This window comes from Trichosurus vulpecula, chromosome 1, assembly GCF_011100635.1.
Source record: "Trichosurus vulpecula isolate mTriVul1 chromosome 1, mTriVul1.pri, whole genome shotgun sequence".
Lineage (NCBI taxonomy): Eukaryota > Metazoa > Chordata > Mammalia > Diprotodontia > Phalangeridae > Trichosurus > Trichosurus vulpecula.
In genome coordinates this window covers 445,185,442-445,192,016 of record NC_050573.1, presented here as the reverse complement: position 1 = coordinate 445,192,016, position 6,575 = coordinate 445,185,442, and positions in this window count along the sequence as shown.

The following is a 6,575-nucleotide window of genomic DNA, read 5'->3' as shown; positions in this document are numbered from 1 at the left end:
GACGCCACTGCTCTACAGCATTCCTTGACCTTCCACCAGAATTATCTTGTCCTAAAATTTCTTTTGGGTTAGGGATTCACCATCCCACCTCATTTAATATGGTATAAACACAGACCCCAAAAATGTAATCATGAAATATGTAATGTAGGTGTTAAGGAATTTTCCTACAACCTTATCACAGTTCCATGTGAATAAGTACTTAATTTGAAAGGAATGGCTTTGGCCATTGAATCAAAGCAAATGAAATACATAAGGAATATCTTGGCTGATAGACTCAGCCATGCCTCACGGACTTATGTATAAAAACAACCAAGCAGTTCAAGAGTTTACCACAGAGTCCAGTGGTAGAGATTCCAAGTTCCGGAGTAGCAGATTCTGAGTGTTGGAGGAAAAACTAGGTGCCTGAGAAGGAATTGATCTTAGGGAAAATAGATTTTCTCTCCTTCTTCCCCTTCCCCCCCATCCTTACACAGCGGCCCAGGTCATCCAAAAAATGGATCAGTATGAGGCAATGTATCCAAACTGGAGCAGAGGGACATACTGAGGAGAGACACAGAATCAAGCAACCTAAGGGAGAAAAAGCAGCTTTAAGGAATATGACTCTTTTGACACAAAGGAATGTTGACTATGGACTCCAGAAAGAAACAGACCCTTGGAGTCCAGCTGAGCAGCCTTGCTGACAGAGAACTGGAGCTTGCATTGAAAAAGGACTCCCAAGGAGTTCTAGGGGGTCTTTTTGAACCTTATCAGTAAGTACTTTAAGTTTATTTATAAAACATTTTAATATACCCTATCTTTTAATAAATACCTTTGCTAAAAGCTAATTAAGCCTGATCTGATTATTAATTGGGAAAACACACGTGTTGGGGCTTGTGTACTCAAATAGCCATCTATCAGATTATCCCTAGAACCCAGAGTAGCAACTACCCGTTCTCGGTTCCAATCTTTAGGTTTAATTATAAGTTGCAGAGAATCAGAAAGAGGGAGGGGTTATTATTACATAAGAAATTCTGCCAATCTAGTCCACAAGATCCAGACTCTGTAGTAGAACCTGGAGACCAATCTAGTCCACAAGATCCAGACTCTGTAGTAGAACCTGGAGACCAGTCTAGTTCACAAGATCTAGACTCTGTAGTAGAATCTAACAGATTTTAGTAAAATCATAGATTTTGAGCTATAAAGGAGCTTAGAAATCATCTGCTGACTTCCCTCCATTTACAGATGAGAAAACTGAGCCTCAGAGAGGTTAAATGGTTTTCCCAATGTCACAAGTAAATCACCCACAATTAAACATAACAGCCCTGGGATTTGAAGCATGATTAAAATTGATCTGATTAAAAATCCAACGTTCCTTCCAATGCATCAGGCTTGATGTGCTCTCCTTGTCTCCTTGAGTCTCTTCTTCAGGACCTGGTCTTTTTTGCTATAACTACAAAGTTATATACTGCCTTCTCATGGTTATGGAGAGAAGAATGGGAATTGATGAGATGGCAAGAGCCTGACTGGGATAAGTGAAAGGTGGAGAAAAGCAGGAAGTTCATAAGCAGTGGCCAAAATCTAAGCGCAGAGAATAATGGTATAGGGGAAAGTAGAACCAGGAAGGGGGAGGGAAAAGGGAGACCCGCAGGTAGAAGTATAGCAAAAGGCCAAAGGGGGGAGGGGAGCAGGCGGTTCTTAAATTCATGTAACCTAAAAATAATTCATAAAATTTTCATTCAAAAATTCATAACATCTCCTAAGAATGGGACCGTATCTTTTTTTGTACACCTGGTATATGATACAGGAAGGGAATAGGCTTCAAGGATTTTTGCAAAGGATTGTGAAGGACAAATGAGGAGCCAGACTTATACTTGGCCCCGAATGGAATTCTAAGAGCAAAAGGTAAGATTTTCAAAGTCTGACAAATTTAGGGTTGAGAAAAGGGGGGCAGGGGGAGTCTTCCTTACAGTTGTAATTATCTGAAAACAGAATAGGCTCTCTTGGAAGGTACAGTTTGCCTGTGAGGCTTTAAGCAAGGGTTAGAAGACCCTTAATGTTAGTTGTTAATGTTAGAGTGGATTCTTCTTGTACAAGGTCATGCACAGATTGCACTATGAGCTGTTGAGGTCATGCTTACAAAAAAAGTTTCTATTTTTTTTTCCTTTGGAATATCCAGTTTAAGGGAAAAAATCTCATAAATGTGTTTGTGCTGCTACTATGAGAGCATCAGAAACCGACAGGACTTTATCAGTGGAAATGACATGAAAATAGAAGTTTATACCATCTTCTTTGCAGCTGCCCCCTAAACCACAAGAGTTTTCCATCTGACTTTTGTAGCTCAAATCTTCCCTTCTGTTGTCTCCCCCATTAGAATGTGAGCTCCTTGAGGAGCAAGAACTATTTTTCTGTTTGCATGCCCCAAATTTAGCACAATGCTTGCATAATAATCACTTAATAAATGCTTATTCATTCATTCATGAGCAGATCTCTTTTTAGAATTTCTTTTTTTAATTTGTAAATTTATTTTATTTTTAATTTATGGAATAAAACTATTTCTATAACAGTACAATAATAATAATAATAATAATAATAAGATGATTGCAATGAAACTGCATGTATAACTTGCTATTCCTTTTAAATATATAATAAAGTTATCATGGAAATTTCTTTTTTTTTTCCTTCCTTCCTCCCCTCACCCCAAGGATTTCCCAAACATGCCCCCACAAGCATTTTAATTTTTGAGTCTGGTGTCCATTCCAAATTTATCCTAGCTAACCTCATTGGGCACTCCACACTTTTCCACAATCTTTTAGTTTATCTTTTATTGACTCTTATCCTATTCCCCATATTCACATTTTCAAATCTCTTTCCTCAAAAATTAACCCCTACCTCTCACACTCAGAGAATCTACCTCCTTCTTACTACGAATATTAAAGCTATCTGACATTGACCTCTCTCTCAACTTCCCACCTCAAAATTTCTCCCAATCTCCATGCATTCTCCCCATTTTGTTCCTGTCACCCTTATCAGATCACATATCTTAACCCATACCTGAACAAAATATGCCCCAATGACTGTGGTTAACCAACTGTTTTATTGATAGTTAACCTAGCCCGGGGTGGGGAACCTGTGGCCTTGAGGCCACATATGGCCTCCTAGGTCCTTGGGTGCAGCCTTTTGACTGAGTCCAAATTTTAGAAAATAAATCCTTTCATTAATGGGATCTGTTCTATGAAGTTTGGATTCAGTCCAAGGGTCACACCCTGGTTAATTGATAGTTAGCCTAGCTTTTATTTGAAGATGTCTAGTGAACCAACTCCCTCCCAAGGCAGCCCAATCTACCTTCAGATAATTGGAATCGTTAGGGAGTTCTTCCTTGCTTTGAGCCTAGATTTGTCTCTCTATAACTTCCATCCACCCACTGCTCCTGATTCTGTCTTCTGGGCCAAGCAGATCAAAGCTATTGTCTCTTCCTCTAAATACTTGATGGGCTCTTCGTACACTTGAAGGAACATTGACATCATCTCTCCTAATATTATACACACCAGTACCAAAAAAAAAAAAATCTGAGTACTATATCACGGAACATGGTAGTAATATGAGCCATTTATGAAATGTTAAAATGAAATTAACTTAGATACTGTGGTGAAAATAGATCTTTTATGAAGCAGAAATGGTAAAACTCAGCATTGCATTACCACACAGCAGCAAATCCTACTCTTTCTACAGTATAAATCATAGGCCCTTGTCCTCAGGCTATGCTCACTGTTAAACATATGATAACAAACTGCTCCAGATTAAGTGTCATCTCTGTGCCCACACGTGCTGTTAACACTGCAAATTGCTCAAATTAAGCAGTTCTCTCTCTTAGTCTATAGGGTTCAGACTTGAAGCGAGAATAGCTCAAATTTCAAAGGGGAAAAAATAGTCAGAAATGGTAGCTGATGCTTTCTGTAAAATTTCAAAGCCCCTCTTTCATCTTGGTGCCCTCTTTGTTCATGCCATCACCCACACCTGGACTAGACTTGCATGCTACCGCCCCACCAGCACTACCATCTCCATGACATCTTCCCCATCCCACAACTAAAAGTGACATCTCTAGATTCAAGTTTCTCATAACACGATTATCTGGGTCTTTCTTTTGTACTTCTCATTGTACCTTCTAATACTTAAATTTTGTTATATAATTTCTCTCCCTCTCTCCCTCCCTCTCTCTCTTCATGTGTATATATATATATATATGTATATATATATATATATACACACACACACATATATGTATATATATACACATTCATACGTGCATACACACACGCACACGCACACACACATATATATATGTATACACACACATACACACACATGCACACACATACCACTGAGGATAATAGTAAAAATACAAAATTTTTGTTTCAGATAATGTTAGAGAACTTCTTCCTTCTTTATTATAAAGGTGTTTCTTTAAACATACAATTTTTGGTTAATAGGGAAATATGTTTTACATGACTTCACACACATATATATATATCACATATATATAATATATATGACTTCACATATATAATATATATAATGGATCCCATATTGCTTGCTCTCTCAATGGGTCGACAAAGTGCTGGAGAGAGGGAAAAAATTTGGAACTTACAATAAAAAAAGAATGTTTAAAAAATATATATACAGAATTTGAGTGAACCAGTGTCTCCAAAATTAACTTGCCTACCTAATACACTGGTAAAACCCATGCATCTGGAAGGTTTGCAGATGGAACATCCCTAGGATAAAAGAGTTTTAGGGCAATTTAGGAGCAAAATAAAAGAAATGTAACCTATATTTCATATCCTCCAAATTCACCACACATGATATATGCTTTGATATGCATATAATTTCATGCTTCATACTTTCACCGAATGATTATGACCTTAATTTTAACATCACAAGTGTATTTGTAGCTATGCACAATTTGAATGAATTTCAAATTGAATGAAACTCAAAATTTGTTATTTCCTGTACTCATTTCCATTCTTTACCACTCACCTTTACATTGGTACATACATACACACACAGAGATCCACACAACACACACACACACACACACACACATATAAATGTATTTCCTTTTTATAAAGTATGCACTACTCTGTAACACCTTCTTACCACACATCATATCTTTATAAGTTTAATGACACTAGATTTTCTTTTTCACACTGAACATCTTTTCACATTGTGTAGACAGAATACCAGGGCTTTATGGGACACAATTTGTAAAATTCTTATATATAAAATTCACTGGCACTGTGAATGCATACCACTTAATATCACAGAATAAGCACAGTCTTCGCTAAGGCTGGGTGCAGTCATTTTAAGAGCACCAAAGAGGCCCGGTTAATCACAATTTCACAGTAGTTGGTCAGATGATGAAGACTACATTAGAAAGCTTAAAGCACTTATGTTTAGAGTTGAAATGTTTAGAACTCTTCTGGTAGAGAACATTCATTTTACAGATGAAAAAAAACCGAGTTCTAGAGAGGGTTAAATGATCTTGCCCAAAATCACAAAGGGGTAGTAAGTCGTGAAGCCAAGATTCAATCCTGATCTCTCCGACTCCTGCAGCAAACCACAAAAGAGTGACCCTCTGTGAGGTAGCAACAATGTTTTAAGAACACATTAAATGACTTGAAACTATGTAAAATGAACTTTGGTTCCTGGATCCAGGATGAGGGGAATATAAGGAGGAAGGGAATAAACATTTATAAAGCACCTACTATGTGCCAGGCACTGTGCTACGCACTTTACAAATATTATCTCATTTGAGCTTCACAACAACTCTGTGAGGTAAGTGCTGTTACTATCCCCATTTTACAGTTGTGGAAACTGAGGTGGACAGAGGACAAGTGACTTACCCAGGGTCACACAACTGAGAAGTGTCTCGGGTTAGGTTTGACCAAAACTTCCTGACTTGAGGCTACATTCTATCCACTGTACCACCCAGGTGCCTCCTGGATGACGAGATGATGACGATGAGATGATGGAGAATGATGAGGAAAAATCCCCCTACCAAAATTCTACCTATGGGTACTGGAGATAAAGGTGTGCAGCGTTGTTCTTCTCTCATCTCCAAGTTCTTCTGACACTCAATGAAAATTCCAGTCAAATATCACAGCTCAGAAGTTGGCCCACAAAGAGGCTTCACAGTCATAGCCCTGAAGCATATCTAATCACTGTGGAAGAGACAGTCAGCTACAGGCAAGTGGTGAAGGACTGAGAGATTGTCACTAGGGCCCTTCCTAATGTGGGGCTTCCAGGGCCCTCTATTTTTGAGGCCAGAGTGAAGAGGAAAAGATAATAGGGAGACAGATGAGGGGTGGGGCATTCTAAAGCAACAGAAATGGAAAATGGCATGGAGCTAGCAAGCTAATTAATTTGGAAAGTGTGGAGTAAGTGAATGTGGATAAGGAAGTTATGCAAAATAAGTCGAAAGATAAGTCAGAGCCAGATTGTAAAGGGCTTTAAATACAAGGCTGACCTGTTTATAATTTATCCTGGAGCCATTCTGGAGCTACTAAAGCTTTTGGAGGAAGACATAACATGGTCTGACC